The 21,510-nt window shown below is 44.7% G+C and overlaps 8 non-coding genes across 8 annotated transcripts; all 8 read right to left on the reverse strand.

Moving 5' to 3' along the window:
- Positions 1 to 7,788: 7,788 nt before the first annotated feature.
- Positions 7,789 to 7,876, reverse strand: trnay-gua. Its single transcript is given in 2 exon segments — positions 7,789 to 7,824; positions 7,840 to 7,876. It is a non-coding gene; the product is annotated as a tRNA-Tyr (tRNA).
- Positions 7,877 to 9,261: 1,385 nt separating this feature from the next.
- On the reverse strand, positions 9,262 to 9,349 carry trnay-gua. The gene is given in 2 exon segments: positions 9,262 to 9,297; positions 9,313 to 9,349. It is a non-coding gene; the product is annotated as a tRNA-Tyr (tRNA).
- A 1,385-nt stretch (positions 9,350 to 10,734) lies between these two features.
- Positions 10,735 to 10,822, reverse strand: trnay-gua. The gene is given in 2 exon segments: positions 10,735 to 10,770; positions 10,786 to 10,822. It is a non-coding gene; the product is annotated as a tRNA-Tyr (tRNA).
- Positions 10,823 to 12,207: 1,385 nt separating this feature from the next.
- Positions 12,208 to 12,295, reverse strand: trnay-gua. The gene is given in 2 exon segments: positions 12,208 to 12,243; positions 12,259 to 12,295. It is a non-coding gene; the product is annotated as a tRNA-Tyr (tRNA).
- A 1,385-nt stretch (positions 12,296 to 13,680) lies between these two features.
- On the reverse strand, positions 13,681 to 13,768 carry trnay-gua. The gene is given in 2 exon segments: positions 13,681 to 13,716; positions 13,732 to 13,768. It is a non-coding gene; the product is annotated as a tRNA-Tyr (tRNA).
- Positions 13,769 to 16,877: 3,109 nt separating this feature from the next.
- On the reverse strand, positions 16,878 to 16,965 carry trnay-gua. Its single transcript is given in 2 exon segments — positions 16,878 to 16,913; positions 16,929 to 16,965. It is a non-coding gene; the product is annotated as a tRNA-Tyr (tRNA).
- A 2,525-nt stretch (positions 16,966 to 19,490) lies between these two features.
- Positions 19,491 to 19,578, reverse strand: trnay-gua. The gene is given in 2 exon segments: positions 19,491 to 19,526; positions 19,542 to 19,578. It is a non-coding gene; the product is annotated as a tRNA-Tyr (tRNA).
- A 1,387-nt stretch (positions 19,579 to 20,965) lies between these two features.
- trnay-gua lies at positions 20,966 to 21,053 on the reverse strand. The gene is given in 2 exon segments: positions 20,966 to 21,001; positions 21,017 to 21,053. It is a non-coding gene; the product is annotated as a tRNA-Tyr (tRNA).
- Between the last annotated feature and the right edge of the window lie 457 nt (positions 21,054 to 21,510).

Here is a 21,510-nt window from a genome sequence, read left to right on the forward strand (position 1 = left end):
TCACTGTGCATTTGCAATATGTTTCAATGGGCAGGTACCATCACGAATTTGTTTATCGAATTTGTTTATGTTTCCTTACTTTTTCAAAGTCACTGTGCATTTGCAATATGTTTCAATGGGCAGGTACCATCACGAATTTGTCATGCTCAAAATTTTTTAGATGTATTTTTTTTTGTTTCTTACTTTTTCAAAGTCACTGTGCATTTGGAATATGTTTTAATGGGCAGGTACCATCACGAATTTGTTCATCGAATTTGTTTATGTTTCCTTACTTTTTCAAAGTCACTGTGCATTTGCAATATGTTTCAATGGGCAGGTACCATCACGAATTTGTTTATCGAATTTGTTTATGTTTCCTTACTTTTTCAAAGTCACTGTGCATTTGCAATATGTTTCAATGGGCAGGTACCATCACGAATTTGTTTATCGAATTTGTTTATGTTTCCTTACTTTTTCAAAGTCACTGTGCATTTGCAATATGTTTCAATGGGCAGGTACCATCACGAATTTGTCATGCTCAAAATTTTTTAGATGTATTTTTTTTTGTTTCCTTACTTTTTCAAAGTCACTGTGCATTTGGAATATGTTTCAATGGGCAGGTACCATCACGAATTTGTCATGCTCAAAAAATTTTAGATGTATTTTTTTTTGTTTCTTACTTTTTCAAAGTCACTGTGCATTTGCAATATGTTTTAATGGGCAGGTACCATCACGAATTTGTCATGCTATAAAAATCCTGCAGGAATGTGAAATTGACTGGCCCGATGAACTCGGGATGGCTTTGCAGTGATTCTGGGTCATCTCAATCGCTCGTTTGGGTTGATTTCAGAATGTCGCTTTTGGTGATGTTTTTTCACTATAGAATCATATTGCAAATGTACAAGAGTCAAGTGGACAAGAGTCCATCAGTCAATTAGATATCATTCTGACCACCAAACTGATACAAACTGACACCAAACCCACTTTTTCCAACTCGTTTAGTAGCCAACTATTACATACTTCAGAGCTGGCCCAAAATTCACAACGCCTTCGGTACAAACCATAAAAAAACCATAAAACACGTAGTTACGTTCTAGCTGCGGGTCCATTTCTTATGTTATGTGTTGGCCTAGCTGAGGCGACCCCGAATCCCAAGTTTCGGCTCGATAGGTCATTTGGTGTCCGAGAAAAACCCTAATTGGTGCTGAAAATCCACTATTTTCCATGACTTGCTACGGGGTCCTTGAATGAGATATCGGACAGAAACGTTGGGTGTCTGTCTATATGGGCCGAGACGTTCGCAATGCACCTAGTCTTGCGACTCTGGGACATTTCTAAATGTCGTCATTTTCGTGATGCAAAAATGAATTGAAGTTATTTCAAATGTACGAGGCTGTTTCTCGGTCCGAGAACCTTCTAGAGCCACGTAACTCACCACGCACCATCTACGGGAGGTCTAGAACAGGTTTCTAAAGTTTTGGAACTCTAGGTCCGACGGTTCTTTTTTAGCTCCAACAAAGCTAACTATTGGAGCCACTGTCTGTCTCTACGCACCCCAATACGTCCCTCCATCCAAGTTGTGTTTTAGTGCAATTTTTTTTTCCTTTGATTTTTTTTGGGAAAAATGACTGATTTACAGTTCATGGGGGTTGCCTAATCACACATATGAAGTTTTGGAAAGATCAGACTTTTTTAACCCTTCGAAACAGCCCCTGAGACACCAATTATGGCACTTCCGGTTGGCACAGGAAGTTATAAATCAACACATATCCTCATTGGGGTATGCTGTTACAGAATCCTGAGTTTTAAGTCCTTACGTTAAGAATTGACTGATCTACACAGGGTTGAATGCACTATGTCTATCAAACTGCATGCAGTGTATGGGTAAACACTTTTAGGGGCATTTTAACCACTTCCGGTTGGTCCAGGAAGCTTAGAATCAACACAGGTAGACCTCATAGTGGCCTGATGGACTGGTACCGAAGACAGGTTCATACGGCATTCATAACCCACATAGGCCTCAGGTTGAAATTAGGGGTGCAGGCAATGTATTCCTATGGGGAGAGATGACACTGTAATCTGTGAGATCAAAAAACACTGTTTTACTGTGAAGGGTTAATGCCACACGGTCAAGGTTAGGCTTGTTCAGATCGGGAGGACCTTAGGAACATTCATGTGGTGGAATTTTTCTTCTCACTCTAACGGTTCTCTCACTGTCACCCAAAAGCAAATGACATTGTGGTGAAGGCTTCATTTTGGGCCTACTATTGTAATGGTCGCTGCGCCTAGACCGAGCGAGCTACGGTCAAGCGGGATAGCTCGTTGAACTCAGAACAGTCTGGAGACTATGGTGATGCCATTTTTTGTGTTGATTTCAGAATGCCATTTTGGTGATGGTCCCTCTCCGTTTAAACATATTGCAAATGTACAAAAGTCAACTAGCAAGTCAGTGTCCATCAGTCAATTAGATGTCATTATGACACCAAATGGATATCAATTGACACCAAACCCACTTTTTCCTACTCATTTAGTAGCCAACTATCACATATGTCAGAGCAGGCCCATAATTCACAGCGCCTCTAGTTGAAAACATAATAAAAAGGTAAAACACATAGTTACGTTCTAGCTGCGGGTCCAGTTCGGACATTATGTGAAGTCCTATGTGAGGCGACCCCGAATCCCGAGTTTCGGCTCGATAGGTCATTTGGTGTCCGAGAAAAACCCTAATTGGTGCTGAAAATCCACTATTTTCCATGACTTGCTACGGGGTCCTTGAATGAGCTATCGGACAGAAACTTTGGGGTCCGTCTCTATGGGCCGAGCCGGTTTCAACGCACCTAGCCTTGCGTCTCTGAGACTTTTCTAAACGTCGTCATTTTCGTGATGCAAAAATGAATTGAAGTTATTCCAAATGTACGAGGCTGTTTCTCGGTCCGAGAACCGTCTAGAGCCACGTAACTCGCCACGCACCATGGCCCGGAGGTCTAGAACAGGTTTCTAAAGTTTCGGAACTCTAGGTCCGACCGTTCTTTTTTAGCTCCAACAAAGCTAACTATTGCGGCCACTGTCTATCTCTACGCACCCCAATACGTCCCTCCATCCAAGTTGTGTTTTAGTGCAATTTTTTTTTCCTTTGATTTTTTTTGGGAAAAATGACTGATTTACAGTTCATGGGGGTTGCCTAATCACATATATGAAGTTTTGGACAGATCTGACTTTTTTAACCCTTAGAAACAGCCCCTGAGACACCAATTATGGCACTTCCGGTTGGCACAGGAAGCTATAAATCACCACATGTCTTGATTGACATGGCCACTTACAGAATCCCGAGTTTTAAGTCTTTACGTTAAGAATTGACTGATCTACACAGGGTTGAATGCACTATGTCTATCAAACTGCATGCAATGTATGGGTAAACACTTTTAGGGTGATTTGAACCACTTCCGGTTGGTCCAGGAAGCTTAGAATCAACACAGGTAGACCTCATAGTGGCCTGATGGACTGGTACCGAAGACAGGTTCATACGGCATTCATAACCCACATAGGCCTCAGGTTGAAATTAGGGGTGCAGGCAATGTATTCCTATGGGGAGAGATGACACTGTAATCTGTGAGATCAAAAAACACTGTTTTACTGTGAAGGGTTAATGCCACACGGTCAAGGTTAGGCTTGTTCAGATCGGGAGGACCTTAGGAACATTCCTATGGTGGAATTTTTCTTCTCACCCTAACGGTTCTCTCACTGTCACTCAAAAGCAAATGACATTGTGGGGCAGGCTTCATTTTGGGCCTAATATTCTAATGGTTGCTGCGCCTAGACCGAGCGAGCTACGGTCAAGCGGGATAGCTCGTTGAACTCAGCACAGTCTGGAGACTATGGTGATGCCATTTTTTGTGTTGATTTCAGAATGCCATTTTGGTGATGGTCCCTCTCTGTTTAAACATATTGCAAATGTACAAAAGTCAACTAGCAAGTCAGTGTCCATCAGTCAATTAGATGTCATTATGACACCAAACCCACTGTTTCCTACTCATTTAGATGCCAACTATCATATATGTCAGAGCAGTCCCATAATTCACAGCGCCTCTAGTTTAAAACATAATAAAAAGGTAAAACACATAGTTACGTTCTAGCTGCGGGTCCAGTTCGGACATTATGTGAAGTCCTATGTGAGGCGACCCCGAATCCCGAGTTTCGGCTCGATAGGTCATTTGGTGTCCGAGAAAAACCCTAATTGGTGCTGAAAATCCACTTATTTCCATGCCTTGCTACAGGGTCCTTGAACGAGCTATCGGACAGAAACTTTGGGGTCCGTCTCTATGGGCCGAGCCGGTTTCAACGCACCTAGCCTTGCGTCTCTGAGACTTTTCTAAACGTCGTCATTTTCGTGATGCAAAAATGAATTGAAGTTATTGCGAATGTACGAGGCTGTTTCTCGGTCCGAGAACCATCTAGAGCCACGTAACTCGCCACGCACCATGGCCCGGAGGTCTAGAACAGGTTTCTAAAGTTTCGGAACTCTAGGTCCGACCGTTCTTTTTTAGCTCCAACAAAGCTAACTATTGCGGCCACTGTCTGTCTCTACGCACCCCAATACGTCCCTCCATCCAAGTTGTGTTTTAGTGCAATTTTTTTTTCCTTTGATTTTTTTTGGGAAAAATGACTGATTTACAGTTCATGGGGGTTGCCTAATCACATATATGAAGTTTTGGACAGATCTGAATTTTTTAACCCTTCGAAACAGCCCCTGAGACACCAATTATGGCACTTCCGGTTGGCACAGGAAGCTATAAGTCACCACATATCCTCATATGGGTATGCTGTTACAGAATCCTGAGTTTTAAGTCCTTACGTTAAGAATTGACTGATCTACACAGGGTTGAATGCACTATGTCTATCAAACTGCATGCAGTGTATGGGTAAACACTTTTAGGGGCATTTTAACCACTTCCGGTTGGTCCAGGAAGCTTAGAATCGACACAGGTAGACCTCATAGTGGCCCGATGGACTGGTACCGAAGACAGGTTCATACGGCATTCATAACCCACATAGGCCTCAGGTTGAAATTAGGGGTGCAGGCAATGTATTCCTATGGGGAGAGATGACACTGTAATCTGTGAGATCAAAAAACCCTGTTTTACTGTGAAGGGTTAATGCCACACGGTCAAGGTTAGGCTTGTTGAGATCGGGAGGACCTTAGGAACATTCATGTGGTGGAATTTTTCTTCTCACCCTAACGGTTCTCTCACTGTCACTCAAAAGCAAATGACATTGTGGGGCAGGCTTCATTTTGGGCCTACTATTCTAATGGTCGGTTATTGTGTTATTTCAGAAAATCATAGAAAATCACAGAAATGTCGCAGAGCTCCGCAGCACACTTTAAAAAGATTCGTATGAACACCCTGCAACTGGATCTGTAACCGTTGAAAAAAAAAAACGCCTATTTGTGACCATCACCAATTTGTCATTGTTCCGTTTCTCTTAAATGACGATAGATAAATGGCTGGTTCTTTTTTTATTGACACCGGAGGCTCCTTGGCTTTGACCTGAAGTGGAAAAATAATTTCTCTACTTCCATTTTAAGCCTTTAATCCCAGAAAAATGGCCGTAGCTCAAAAACCGTCCAGGCCTAGACGCCATCCCGTTCGGGGCCAACTGCCCCTTGAGCCAAACCTACGCTCGCCAAGTTTCGGCTTCGAAATATTTTCAGTTTTTGAGATAAGGCCCCGTCGCGATTCGTGATGTTTTGCCAAATTGCCATATGATTCCGTATGCCATCTGGTAGGAGTGTCCGGGACGGCGGAAAAACGGTCCGAAACTTGTTTTTTTTTTTAAACGGGAACCGAAAGTCCGACAAAGTTCATTCGACGACTTCCCGGTAGGTCCGGCCCTACCGCACGTCCCGACGCCGACCGCGAATTTTACAAACGATTTCGGACGTCGGGTAAGGGACCGTACATTTGCAATATGGACTTTCTCACTGATCATACACGAAATGCCGAAATGTTCCCTTAAGGTATGTAAGAGAGCTTTTCTTTGACATCTGTTGGGAGAAATGACTGACTTACAGTTCATGGGGGTTGACTAATCACACATATGAAGTTTTGAAAAGACTTTCAACAGGAAGTTGAAAGTGAGCACATATCCTCCTTGGGGTAGGCACTTACAGAATATTGAGGTTTAAGTCTTTATGTTAAGAACAGACGTATTTACAGAGGGTTGAATGAGTGTGTGTTATTTCAGAAAATCACGGAAAATCACAGAAATCTCGCAGAGCTCCGAAACACACTCTGTCTGAACTGCAACTGGATCTGTAACTTAAAAAAAAAAACGCCTTTCTTTTAACATGGGGCGGCAATGTAGCCAAGTGGTTAGAGCGTTGGACTAGTAACCGGAAGTTCTGCCACTGAACAGGCAGTTAACCCACTGTTCCTAAGCTGTCATTGAAAATAAGAATTTGTTCTTTAACTGACTTGCCTAGTTAAATAAAGGTGAAATAAAAAAATAAAAAACATACATTGTATCTATATTATGATAGATAAATCGCTGGTTCTTTTTTTCCTGACACAGTAGGTTCATTTACTTTGACGTGAAGCGATAAAATTAGCGCTCTATTTTCATTTTTGACCTTTAATCCCAGAAAAATGGCCATAACTCAAAAACCCTTGAGGCCTCGACGCCATCTTGTTCGGGGCCAACTGCCCATTATGCCAAACCTATGCTCACCAAGTTTCGTCTTCGAAGTCTTTTCCGTTTAGGAGAAAAGGCCATGTCGTAAGTGGTGATGTTTTGTACATCTGCAATATGATTCCATTCGCCCTCTTCTGGGATTTACCGGGATAGCGGAAAAATGACCAATATTTGAACATTTTAGAAAACGGAAACCAAATGTCCGAGAGACTTCGTTTGATGACTTCCCGGAAGATCCGGCCCCTGTGCACGGCCCGCCGCCGAGCGCGAATTTTAGAAACGGCAAGGGACCGTATGATAATGTGGACTTTCTCACTAACCATATGGCGAATGTTCAAAATGTTCCCTTAAGGTATGGAAGGTCAACAAGTTATGAATTCAGAGCTCTCAGGGAAAGATAATATGTTAGTCAAACACAATTCAAGCCTGACCGGTTCACCGGACGTGCGACCTGTCCCAGACCTGTTGTTTTAAACTCTCTAGAGACAGCAGGTGTGGTAGAGATACTCTGAATAATCAGCTATGAAAAGCCAACTGACATTTACTTCTGATGTGCTGACCTGTTGCACCCTCAACAACCACTGTGATTATTATTTTTTGACCCTGCTGGTCATCTATGAACATTTGAACATCTTGGCCATGTTTTGTTATAATCGATACCCGGAACAGCCAGACGATGACTGGCCACCCCTCACAGCCTGGTTCCTCTCTAGGTTTTTTCCTAGGTTTTGGCCTTTCTAGGGAGTTTTTCCTAGCCACCGTGCTTCTACACCTGCATTGCTTGCTGTTTGGCATTGTAGGCTGTGTTTCTGTACAGCACTTTGTGACATCAGCTGATGAAAGAAGGACTTTATAAAAATATTTGATTGATTTGATTGTTAAGTTAAAGTGCACTGCTGTCAAAAACCGCTGAAAAAGTTATCCTCCTTTGAGCCAGTGTGAGCCAGTGACATAAGGATTGTTGCAATTTCAAATACACTCCGCGACTTTACCAACTGTCCTATGGAAGGTCAACAAGTTATGAATTCGGCGATCTCAGGGAAAGATATTATGTTTGTCAAACACAAGTCAAAGTGCACTGCTGTCAAAAGTTGGAGCAAGCCACAAGAAAAAACACATTCCTTCGAGACGGATTTGAACCAGCGACCTAAGGATTGCTACAATTATCACCTACAGCCCTCCGCTCTACCAACTGAGCTATCAAAGGCAGACAAGTAACTCCAAAATCCATGACCTAGATGGTAAGAAGTTCAGCTGATCACATGTTCCTTCTTAAAATATGATCTATAATCTGCTTAGTGTGGTGGTTTCATGGAGATGCAGGGGATTGATCCGATGTCCTCATACATGCAAAGTATTCGCTCTTGCGCTGAGCTACATCCCCTTAGAATGCCAGTAGTTGCATTTGGGGATAGTGAAAAAGTGAGCCGAGGGTAATGAATGCTTTTTTTGCCCTTGTCTCAGGATGGTAAGTCGGTGGTTGAAGATATCGCTCTAGTGGCGTGGGGGCTGTGCTTTGGCAAAGTGTGTGGGGTTATAACCTGCCTGTTAGGCCCTGACCGGGGGTATCGTCGGACGGGGCCACAGTTTCTCCCGACCCCTCCTGTCTCAGCCTCCAGTATTTATGCTGCAGTAGTTTGTGTGACGGGGGGCTGGGGTCAGTCTGTTATTGCTAGAGTATTTCTCCTGTCTTATCCGGTGTCCTGTGTCTATTTATGCATGCTCTCTCTAATTCTCTCTCTCTTTCTCTCTTCTTTGCTCTTTCTTTCTATTGGAGAAGGACTTGAGGCCTAAGACCATGCTTCAGGTCTTCCCGGCCTGATGACTCCTTGCTGTCCCCAGTCCACCTGGTTGTGCTGCTGCTCCAGTTTCAAGTGTTCTGCCTGCTGCTATGGAACCCTGACCGGTTCACCGGACGTGCGACCTGTCCCAGACCTGTTGTTTTAAACTCTCTAGAGACAGCAGGTGTGGTAGAGATACTCTGAATAATCAGCTATGAAAAGCCAACTGACCTTTTACTTCTGATGTGCTGACCTGTTGCACCCTCAACAATAACTGTGATAATTTTTTTTGACCCTGCTGGTCATCTATGAACATTTGAACATCTTGGCCATGCTTTGTTATAATCGATACCCGGAACAGCCAGACGATGACTGGCCACCCCTCACAGCCTGGTTCCTCTCTAGGTTTTTTCCTAGGTTTTGGCCTTTCTAGGGAGTTTTTCCTAGCCACCGTGCTTCTACACCTGCATTGCTTGCTGTTTGGGGTTGTAGGCTGGGTTTCTGTACAGCACTTTGTGACATCAGCTGATGAAAGAAGGACTTTATAAAAATATTTGATTGATTTGATTTTCAAGTTAAAGTGCACTGCTGTCAAAAACCGCTGAAAAAGTTATCCTCCTTTGAGCCAGTGTGAGCCAGTGACATAAGGATTGTTGCAATTTCAAATACACTCCGCGACTTTACCAACTGTCCTATGGAAGGTCAGCAAGTTATGAATTTGGCGATCTCAGGGAAAGATAATATGTTTGTCAAACACAAGTCAAAGTGCACTGCTGTCAAAAGTTGGAGCAAGCCACAAGAAAAAATACATTCCTTCGAGCCGGATTTGAACCAGCGACCTAAGGATTGCTACAATTATCACCTACAGTCCTCCGCTCTACCAACTGAGCTATCGAAGGTGGACAAGTAACTCCAAAAGCCACGACCTAGATGGTAAGAAGTTCAGCTGATCATATGTTCCTTCTTAAACTATGATCTATAATCTGCTTAGTGTGGTGGTTTCATGGAGATGCAGGGGATTGATCCGATGTCCTCATACATGCAAAGTATTCGCTCTTGCGCTGAGCTACATCCCCTTAGAATGCCAGTAGTTGCATTTGGGGATAGTGAAAAAGTGAGCCGAGGGTAATGAATGCTTTTTTTGCCCTTGTCTCAGGATGGTAAGTCGGTGGTTGAAGATATCGCTCTAGTGGTGTGGGGGCTGTGCTTTGGCAAAGTGTGTGGGCTTATATCCTGCCTGTTAGGCCCTGACCGGGGGTATCGTCGGACGGGGCCACAGTTTCTCCCGACCCCTCCTGTCTCAGCCTCCAATATTTATGCTGCAGTAGTTTGTGTGTCGGGGGGCTGGGGTCAGTCTGTTATAGCTAGAGTATTTCTCCTGTCTTATCCGGTGTCCTGTGTCTATTAATGCATGCTCTCTCTAATTCTCTCTTTCTTTCTCTCTTCTTTGCTCTTTCTTTCTCTTGGAGAAGGACCTGAGCCCTAAGACCATGCTTCAGGTCTTCCCGGCCTGATGACTCCTTGCTGTCCCCAGTCCACCTGGTTGTGCTGCTGCTCCAGTTTCAAGTGTTCTGCCTGCGGCTATGGAACTCTGACCGGTTCACCGGACGTGCCACCTGTCCCAGACCTGTTGTTTTAAACTCTCTAGAGACAGCAGGTTTGGTAGAGATACTCTGAATAATCAGCTATGAAAAGCCAACTGACATTTACTTCTGATGTGCTGACCTGTTGCACCCTCAACAACCACTGTGATTATTATTTTTTGACCCTGCTGGTCATCTATGAACATTTGAACATCTTGGCCATGTTTTGTTATAATCGATACCCGGAACAGCCAGACGATGACTGGCCACCCCTCACAGCCTGATTCCTCTCTAGGTTTTATCCTAGGTTTTGGCCTTTCTAGGGAGTTTTTCCTAGCCACCGTGCTTCTACACCTGCATTGCTTGCTGTTTGGGGTTTTAGGCTGGGTTTCTGTACAGCACTTTGTGACATCAGCTGATGAAAGAAGGACTTTATAAAAATATTTGATTGATTTGATTGTCAAGTTAAAGTGCACTGCAGTCAAAAACCGCTGAAAAAGTTATCCTCCTTTGAGCCAGTGTGAGCCAGTGACATAAGGATTGTTGCAATTTCAAATACACTCCGCGACTTTACCAACTGTCCTATGGAAGGTCAACAATTTATGAATTTGGCGATCTCAGGGAAAGATAATATGTTTGTCAAACACAAGTCAAAGTGCACTGCTGTCAAAAGTTGGAGCAAGCCACAAGAAAAAATACATTCCTTTGAGCAGGATTTGAACCAGCGACCTAAGGATTGCTACAATTATCACCTACAGTCCTCCACTCTACCAACTGAGCTATCGAAGGTGGATAAGTAAGTCCAAAAGCCATGACCTAGATGGTAAGAAGTTCAGCTGATCATATGTTCCTTCTTAAACTATGATCTATAATCTGCTTAGTGTGGTGGTTTCATGGAGATGCAGGGGATTGATCCGATGTCCTCATACATGCAAAGTATTCGCTCTTGCGCTGAGCTACATCCCCTTAGAATGCCAGTAGTTGCATTTGGGGATAGTGAAAAAGTGAGCCGAGGGTAATGAATGCTTTTTTTGCCCTTGTCTCAGGATGGTAAGTCGGTGGTTGAAGATATCGCTCTAGTGGTGTGGGGGCTGTGCTTTGGCAAAGTGTGTGGGGTTATATCCTGCCTGTTAGGCCCTGACCGGGGGTATCGTCGGACAGGGCCACAGTTTCTCCTGACCCCTCCTGTCTCAGCCTCAAGTATTTATGCTGCAGTAGTTTGTGTGTCGGGGGGCTGGGGTCAGTCTGTTATAGCTAGAGTATTTCTCCTGTCTTATCCGGTGTCCTGTGTCTATTTATGCATGCTCTCTCTAATTATCTCTCTCTTTCTCTCTTCTTTGCTCTTTCTTTCTCTTGGAGAAGGACCTGAGCCCTAAGACCATGCTTCAGGTCTTCCCGGCCTGATGACTCCTTGCTGTCCCCAGTCCACCTGGTTGTGCTGCTGCTCCAGTTTCAAGTGTTCTGCCTGCGGCTATGGAACTCTGACCGGTTCACCGGACGTGCCACCTGTCCCAGACCTGTTGTTTTAAACTCTCTAGAGACAGCAGGTGTGGTAGAGATACTCTGAATAATCAGCTATGAAAAGCCAACTGACATTTACTTCTGATGTGCTGACCTGTTGCACCCTCAACAACCACTGTGATTATTATTTTTTGACCCTGCTGGTCATCTATGAACATTTGAACATCTTGGCCATGTTTTGTTATAATCGATACCCGGAACAGCCAGACGATGACTGGCCACCCCTCACAGCCTGGTTCCTCTCTAGGTTTTTTCCTAGGTTTTGGCCTTTCTAGGGAGTTTTTCCTAGCCACCGTGCTTCTACACCTGCATTGCTTGCTGTTTGGGGTTTTAGGCTGGGTTTCTGTACAGCACTTTGTGACATCAGCTGATGAAAGAAGGACTTTATAAAAATATTTGATTGATTTGATTGTCAAGTTAAAGTGCACTGCAGTCAAAAACCGCTGAAAAAGTTATCCTCCTTTGAGCCAGTGTGAGCCAGTGACATAAGGATTGTTGCAATTTCAAATACACTCCGCGACTTTACCAACTGTCCTATGGAAGGTCAACAATTTATGAATTTGGCGATCTCAGGGAAAGATAATATGTTTGTCAAACACAAGTCAAAGTGCACTGCTGTCAAAAGTTGGAGCAAGCCACAAGAAAAAATACATTCCTTTGAGCCGGATTTGAACCAGCGACCTAAGGATTGCTACAATTATCACCTACAGTCCTCCGCTCTACCAACTGAGCTATCGAAGGTGGACAAGTAAGTCCAAAAGCCATGACCTAGATGGTAAGAAGTTCAGCTGATCATATGTTCCTTCTTAAACTATGATCTATAATCTGCTTAGTGTGGTGGTTTCATGGAGATGCAGGGGATTGATCCGATGTCCTCATACATGCAAAGTATTCGCTCTTGCGCTGAGCTACATCCCCTTAGAATGCCAGTAGTTGCATTTGGGGATAGTGAAAAAGTGAGCCGAGGGTAATGAATGCTTTTTTTGCCCTTGTCTCAGGATGGTAAGTCGGTGGTTGAAGATATCGCTCTAGTGGTGTGGGGGCTGTGCTTTGGCAAAGTGTGTGGGGTTATATCCTGCCTGTTAGGCCCTGACCGGGGGTATCGTCGGACAGGGCCACAGTTTCTCCCGACCCCTCCTGTCTCAGCCTCAAGTATTTATGCTGCAGTAGTTTGTGTGTCGGGGGGCTGGGGTCAGTCTGTTATAGCTAGAGTATTTCTCCTGTCTTATCCGGTGTCCTGTGTCTATTTATGCATGCTCTCTCTAATTCTCTCTCTCTTTCTCTCTTCTTTGCTCTTTCTTTCTCTTGGAGAAGGACCTGAGTCCTAAGACCATGCTTCAGGTCTTCCCGGCCTGATGACTCCTTGCTGTCCCTAGTCCACCTGGTTGTGCTGCTGCTCCAGTTTCAAGTGTTCTGCCTGCGGCTATGGAACCCTGACCGGTTCACCGGACGTGCCACCTGTCCCAGACCTGTTGTTTTAAACTCTCTAGAGACAGCAGGTGTGGTAGAGATACTCTGAATAATCAGCTATGAAAAGCCAACTGACATTTACTTCTGATGTGCTGACCTGTTGCACCCTCAACAACCACTGTGATTATTATTTTTTGACCCTGCTGGTCATCTATGAACATTTGAACATCTTGGCCATGTTTTGTTATAATCGATACCCGGAACAGCCAGACGATGACTGGCCACCCCTCACAGCCTGGTTCCTCTCTAGGTTTTTTCCTAGGTTTTGGCCTTTCTAGGGAGTTTTTCCTAGCCACCGTGCTTCTACAACTGCATTGCTTGCTGTTTGGGGTACTGGGCTGTGTTTCTGTACAGCACTTTGTGACATCAGCTGATGAAAGAAGGACTTTATAAAAATATTTGATTGATTTGATTGTCAAGTTAAAGTGCACTGCAGTCAAAAACCGCTGAAAAAGTTATCCTCCTTTGAGCCAGTGTGAGCCAGTGACATAAGGATTGTTGCAATTTCAAATACACTCCGCGACTTTACCAACTGTCCTATGGAAGGTCAACAATTTATGAATTTGGCGATCTCAGGGAAAGATAATATGTTTGTCAAACACAAGTCAAAGTGCACTGCTGTCAAAAGTTGGAGCAAGCCACAAGAAAAAATACATTTCTTTGAGCCGGATTTGAACCAGCGACCTAAGGATTGCTACAATTATCACCTACAGTCCTCCGCTCTACCAACTGAGCTATCGAAGGTGGACAAGTAAGTCCAAAAGCCATGACCTAGATGGTAAGAAGTTCAGCTGATCATATGTTCCTTCTTAAACTATGATCTATAATCTGCTTAGTGTGGTGGTTTCATGGAGATGCAGGGGATTGATCCGATGTCCTCATACATGCAAAGTATTCGCTCTTGCGCTGAGCTACATCCCCTTAGAATGCCAGTAGTTGCATTTGGGGATAGTGAAAAAGTGAGCCGAGGGTAATGAATGCTTTTTTTGCCCTTGTCTCAGGATGGTAAGTCGGTGGTTGAAGATATCGCTCTAGTGGTGTGGGGGCTGTGCTTTGGCAAAGTGTGTGGGGTTATATCCTGCCTGTTAGGCCCTGACCGGGGGTATCGTCGGACAGGGCCACAGTTTCTCCCGACCCCTCCTGTCTCAGCCTCAAGTATTTATGCTGCAGTAGTTTGTGTGTCGGGGGGCTGGGGTCAGTCTGTTATAGCTAGAGTATTTCTCCTGTCTTATCCGGTGTCCTGTGTCTATTTATGCATGCTCTCTCTAATTCTCTCTCTCTTTCTCTCTTCTTTGCTCTTTCTTTCTCTTGGAGAAGGACCTGATCCCTAAGACCATGCTTCAGGTCTTCCCGGCCTGATGACTCCTTGCTGTCCCCAGTCCACCTGGTTGTGCTGCTGCTCCAGTTTCAAGTGTTCTGCCTGCTGCTATGGAACCCTGACCGGTTCACCGGACATGCCACCTGTCCCAGACCTGTTGTTTTAAACTCTCTAGAGACAGCAGGTGTGGTAGAGATACTCTGAATAATCAGCTATGAAAAGCCAACTGACATTTACTTCTGATGTGCTGACCTGTTGCACCCTCAACAACCACTGTGATTATTATTTTTTGACCCTGCTGGTCATCTATGAACATTTGAACATCTTGGCCATGTTTTGTTATAATCGATACCCGGAACAGCCAGACGATGACTGGCCACCCCTCACAGCCTGGTTCCTCTCTAGGTTTTTTCCTAGGTTTTGGCCTTTCTAGGGAGTTTTTCCTAGCCACCGTGCTTCTACACCTGCATTGCTTGCTGTTTGGGGTTTTAGGCTGGGTTTCTGTACAGCACTTTGTGACATCAGCTGATGAAAGAAGGACTTTATAAAAATATTTGATTGATTTGATTGGCAAGTTAAAGTGCACTGCTGTCAAAAACCGCTGAAAAAGTTATCCTCCTTTGAGCCAGTGTGAGCCAGTGACATAAGGATTGTTGCAATTTCAAATACACTCCGCGACTTTACCAACTGTCCTATGGAAGGTCAACAAGTTATGAATTTGGCGATCTCAGGGAAAGATAATATGTTTGTCAAACACAAGTCAAAGTGCACTGCTGTCAAAAGTTGGAGCAAGCCAAAAGAAAAAATACATTCCTTCGAGCCGGATTTGAACCAGCGACCTAAGGATTGCTACAATTATCACCTACAGGTGGACAAGTAACTCCAAAAGCCATGACCTAGATGGTAAGAAGTTCAGCTGATCATATGTTCCTTCTTAAACTATGATCTATAATCTGTGGTGGTTTCATGGAGATGCAGGGGATTGATCAGATGTCCTCATACATGCAAAGTATTCGCTCTTGCGCTGAGCTACATCCCCTTAGAATGCAGGGGATTGATCCGATGTCCTCATACATGCAAAGTATTCGCTCTTGCGCTGAGCTACATCCCCTTAGAATGCCAGTAGTTGCATTTGGGGATAGTGAAAAAGTGAGCCGATGGTAATGAATGCTTTTTTTGCCCTTGTCTCAGGATGGTAAGTCGGTGGTTGAAGATATCGCTCTAGTGGCGTGGGGGCTGTGCTTTGGCAAAGTGTGTGGGGTTATATCCTGCCTGTTAGGCCCTGACCGGGGGTATTGTCGGACGGGGCCACAGTTTCTCCCGACCCCTCCTGTCTCAGCCTCCAGTATTTATGCTGCAGTAGTTTGTGTGTCGGGGGGCTGGGGTCAGTCTGTTATAGCTAGAGTATTTCTCCTGTCTTATCCGGTGTCCTGTGTCTATTTATGCATGCTCTCTCTAATTCTCTCTCTCTTTCCCTCTTCTTTGCTCTTTCTTTCTCTTGGAGAAGGACCTGATCCCTAAGACCATGCTTCAGGTCTTCCCGGCCTGATGACTCCTTGCTGTCCCCAGTCCACCTGGTTGTGCTGCTGCTCCAGTTTCAAGTGTTCTGCCTGCTGCTATGGAACCCTGACCGGTTCACCGGACATGCCACCTGTCCCAGACCTGTTGTTTTAAACTCTCTAGAGACAGCAGGTGTGGTAGAGATACTCTGAATAATCAGCTATGAAAAGCCAACTGACATTTACTTCTGATGTGCTGACCTGTTGCACCCTCAACAACCACTGTGATTATTATTTTTTGACCCTGCTGGTCATCTATGAACATTTGAACATCTTGGCCATGTTTTGTTATAATCGATACCCGGAACAGCCAGACGATGACTGGCCACCCCTCACAGCCTGGTTCCTCTCTAGGTTTTTTCCTAGGTTTTGGCCTTTCTAGGGAGTTTTTCCTAGCCACCGTGCTTCTACAACTGCATTGCTTGCTGTTTGGGGTATTGGGCTGTGTTTCTGTACAGCACTTTGTGACATCAGCTGATGAAAGAAGGACTTTATAAAAATATTTGATTGATTTGATTGGCAAGTTAAAGTGCACTGCTGTCAAAAACCGCTGAAAACCGCTGAAAAAGTTATCCTCCTTTGAGCCAGTGTGAGCCAGTGACATAAGGATTGTTGCAATTTCAAATACACTCCGCGACTTTACCAACTGTCCTATGGAAGGTCAACAAGTTATGAATTCGGCGATCTCAGGGAAAGATAATATGTTTGTCAAACACAAGTCAAATTGCACTGCTGTCAAGTTAAAGTGCACTGCTGTCAAAAACCGCTGAAAAAGTTATCCTCCTTTGAGCCAGTGTGAGCCAGTGACATAAGCATTGTTGCAATTTCAAATACACTCCGCGACTTTACCAACTGTCCTATGGAAGGTCAACAAGTTATGAATTCGGCGATCTCAGGGAAAGATAATATGTTTGTCAAACACAAGTCAAAGTGCACTGCTGTCAAAAGTTGGAGCAAGCCACAAGAAAAAACACATTCCTTCGAGCCGGATTTGAACCAGCGACCTAAGGATTGCTACAATTATCACCTACAGTCCTCCGCTCTACCAACTGAGCTATCGAAGGTGGACAAGTAACTCCAAAAGCCATGACCTAGATGGTAAGAAGTTCAGCTGATCATATGTTCCTTCTTAAACTATGATCTATAATCTGCTTAGTGTGGTGGTTTCATGGAGATGCAGGGGATTGATCCGATGTCCTCATTTATGCATGCTCTCTCTAATTCTCTCTCTCTTTCTCTCTTCTTTGCTCTTTCTTTCTCTTGGAGAAGGATCTGATCCCTAAGACCATGCTTCAGGTCTTCCCGGCCTGATGACTCCTTGTTGTCCCCAGTCCACCTGGTTGTGCTGCTGCTCCAGTTTCAAGTGTTCTGCCTGCTGCTATGGAACCCTGACCGGTTCACCGGACATGCCACCTGTCCCAGACCTGTTGTTTTAAACTCTCTAGAGACAGCAGGTGTGGTAGAGATACTCTGAATAATCAGCTATGAAAAGCCAACTGACATTTACTTCTGATGTGCTGACCTGTTGCACCCTCAACAACCACTGTGATTATTATTTTTTGACCCTGCTGGTCATCTATGAACATTTGAACATCTTGGCCATGTTTTGTTATAATCGATACCCGGAACAGCCAGACGATGACTGGCCACCCCTCACAGCCTGGTTCCTCTCTAGGTTTTTTCCTAGGTTTTGGCCTTTCTAGGGAGTTTTTCCTAGCCACCGTGCTTCTACACCTGCATTGCTTGCTGTTTGGGGTTTTAGGCTGGGTTTCTGTACAGCACTTTGTGACATCAGCTGATGAAAGAAGGACTTTATAAAAATATTTGATTGATTTGATTGGCAAGTTAAAGTGCACTGCTGTCAAAAACCGCTGAAAAAGTTATCCTCCTTTGAGCCAGTGTGAGCCAGTGACATAAGGATTGTTGCAATTTCAAATACACTCCGCGACTTTACCAACTGTCCTATGGAAGGTCAACAAGTTATGAATTTGGCGATCTCAGGGAAAGATAATATGTTTGTCAAACACAAGTCAAAGTGCACTGCTGTCAAAAGTTGGAGCAAGCCACAAGAAAAAATACATTCCTTCGAGCCGGATTTGAACCAGCGACCTAAGGATTGCTACAATTATCACCTACAGGTGGACAAGTAACTCCAAAAGCCATGACCTAGATGGTAAGAAGTTCAGCTGATCATATGTTCCTTCTTAAACTATGATCTATAATCTGTGGTGGTTTCATGGAGATGCAGGGGATTGATCAGATGTCCTCATACATGCAAAGTATTCGCTCTTGCGCTGAGCTACATCCCCTTAGAATGCAGGGGATTGATCCGATGTCCTCATACATGCAAAGTATTCGCTCTTGCGCTGAGCTACATCCCCTTAGAATGCCAGTAGTTGCATTTGGGGATAGTGAAAAAGTGAGCCGATGGTAATGAATGCTTTTTTTGCCCTTGTCTCAGGATGGTAAGTCGGTGGTTGAAGATATCGCTCTAGTGGCGTGGGGGCTGTGCTTTGGCAAAGTGTGTGGGGTTATATCCTGCCTGTTAGGCCCTGACCGGGGGTATCGTCGGACGGGGCCACAGTTTCTCCCGACCCCTCCTGTCTCAGCCTCCAGTATTTATGCTGCAGTAGTTTGTGTGTCGGGGGGCTGGGGTCAGTCTGTTATAGCTAGAGTATTTCTCCTGTCTTATCCGGTGTCCTGTGTCTATTTATGCATGCTCTCTCTAATTCTCTCTCTCTTTCCCTCTTCTTTGCTCTTTCTTTCTCTTGGAGAAGGACCTGATCCCTAAGACCATGCTTCAGGTCTTCCCGGCCTGATGACTCCTTGCTGTCCCCAGTCCACCTGGTTGTGCTGCTGCTCCAGTTTCAGGTGTTCTGCCTGCTGCTATGGAACCCTGACCGGTTCACCGGACATGCCACCTGTCCCAGACCTGTTGTTTTAAACTCTCTAGAGACAGCAGGTGTGGTAGAGATACTCTGAATAATCAGCTATGAAAAGCCAACTGACATTTACTTCTGATGTGCTGACCTGTTGCACCCTCAACAACCACTGTGATTATTATTTTTTGACCCTGCTGGTCATCTATGAACATTTGAACATCTTGGCCATGTTTTGTTATAATCGATACCCGGAACAGCCAGACGATGACTGGCCACCCCTCACAGCCTGGTTCCTCTCTAGTTTTTTTCCTAGGTTTTGGCCTTTCTAGGGAGTTTTTCCTAGCCACCGTGCTTCTACAACTGCATTGCTTGCTGTTTGGGGTATTGGGCTGTGTTTCTGTACAGCACTTTGTGACATCAGCTGATGAAAGAAGGACTTTATAAAAATATTTGATTGATTTGATTGGCAAGTTAAAGTGCACAACTGTCAAAAACCGCTGAAAAAGTTATCCTCCTTTGAGCCAGTGTGAGCCAGTGACATAAGGATTGTTGCAATTTCAAATACACTCCGCGACTTTACCAACTGTCCTATGGAAGGTCAACAAGTTATGAATTTGGCGATCTCAGGGAAAGATAATATGTTTGTCAAACACAAGTCAAAGTGCACTGCTGTCAAAAGTTGGAGCAAGCCACAAGAAAAAAAACATTCCATCGAGCTGGATTTGAACCAGCGACCTAAGGATTGCTACAATTATCACATACGGTCCTCCGCTCTACCAACTGGGCTATCGAAGGTGGACATGTAACTCCAAAAACCATGACCTAGATGGTAAGAAGTTCAGCTGATCATATGTTCCTTCTTAAAATATGATCTATAATCTGCTTAGTGTGGTGGTTTCATGGAGATGCAGGGGATTGATCTGATGTCCTCATACATGCAAAGTATTCGCTCTTGCGCTGAGCTACATCCCCTTAGAATGCCAGTAGTTGCATTTGGGGATAGTGAAAAAGTGAGCCGATGGTAATGAATGCTTTTTTTGCCCTTGTCTCAGGATGGTAAGTCGGTGGTTGAAGATATCGCTCTAGTGGCGTGGGGGCTGTGCTTTGGCAAAGTGAGTGGGGTTATATCCCGCCTGTTAGGCCCTGACCGGGGGTATCGTCGGACGGGGCCACAGTTTCTCCTGACCCCTCCTGTCTCAGCCTCCAGGATTTATGCTGCAGTAGTTTGTGTGTCGGGGGGCTGGGGTCAGTCTGTTATAGCTAGAGTATTTCTCCTGTCTTATCCGGTGTCCTGTGTCTATTTATGCATGCTCTCTCTAATTCTCTCTCTCTTTCTCTCTTCTTTGCTCTTTCTTTCTCTTGGAGAAGGACCTGAGCTCTAAGACCATGCTTCAGGTCTTCCCGGCCTGATGACTCCTTGCTGTCCCTAGTCCACCTGGTTGTGCTGCTGCTGCAGTTTCAAGTGTTCTGCCTGCGGCTATGGAACCCTGACCGGTTCACCGGACGTGCCACCTGTCCCAGACCTGTTTTTTTAAACTCTCTAGAGACAGCAGGTGTGGTAGAGATACTCTGAATAATCAGCTATGAAAAGCCAACTGACATTTACTTCTGATGTGCTGACCTGTTGCACCCTCAACAACCACTGTGATTATTATTTTTTGACCCTGCTGGTCATCTATGAACATTTGAACATCTTGGCCATGTTTTGTTATAATCGATACCCGGAACAGCCAGACGATGACTGGCCACCCCTCACAGCCTGGTTCCTCTCTAGGTTTTTTCCTAGGTTTTGGCCTTTCTAGGGAGTTTTTCCTAGCCACCGTGCTTCTACAACTGCATTGCTTGCTGTTTGGGGTATTGGGCTGTGTTTCTGTACAGCACTTTGTGACATCAGCTGATGAAAGAAGGACTTTATATAAAAATATTTGATTGATTTGATTGGCAAGTTAAAGTGCACTGCTGTCAAAAACCGCTGAAAAAGTTATCCTCCTTTGAGCCAGTGTGAGCCAGTGACATAAGGATTGCTGCAATTTCAAATACACTCCGCGACTTTACCAACTGTCCTATGGAAGGTCAACAAGTTATGAATTTGGCGATCTCAGGGAAAGATAATATGTTTGTCAAACACAAGTCAAAGTGCACTGCTGTCAAAAGTTGGAGCAAGCCACAAGAAAAAAAACATTCCTTCGAGCCAGATTTGAACCAGCGACCTAAGGATTGCTACAATTATCACCTACAGTCCTCCGCTCTACCAACTGAGCTATCGAAGGTGGACATGTAACTCCAAAAACCATGACCTAGATGGTAAGAAGTTCAGCTGATCATATGTTCCTTCTTAAAATATGATCTATAATCTGCTTAGTGTGGTGGTTTCATGGAGATGCAGGGGATTGATCCGATGTCCTCATACATGCAAAGTATTCGCTCTTGCGCTGAGCTACATCCCCTTAGAATGCCAGTAGTTGCATTTGGGGATAGTGAAAAAGTGAGCCGATGGTAATGAATGCTTTTTTTGCCCTTGTCTCAGGATGGTAAGTCGGTGGTTGAAGATATTGCTCTAGTGGCGTGGGGGCTGTGCTTTGGCAAAGTGAGTGGAGTTATATCCTGCCTGTTAGGCCCTGACCGGGGGTATCGTCGGACGGGGCCACAGTTTCTCCCGACCCCTCCTGTCTCAGCCTCCAGGATTTATGCTGCAGTAGTTTGTGTGTCGGGGGGCTGGGGTCAGTC

The sequence above is a fragment of the Oncorhynchus mykiss genome, chromosome 18, assembly GCF_013265735.2.
Source record: "Oncorhynchus mykiss isolate Arlee chromosome 18, USDA_OmykA_1.1, whole genome shotgun sequence".
NCBI classification, from domain to species: domain Eukaryota; kingdom Metazoa; phylum Chordata; class Actinopteri; order Salmoniformes; family Salmonidae; genus Oncorhynchus; species Oncorhynchus mykiss.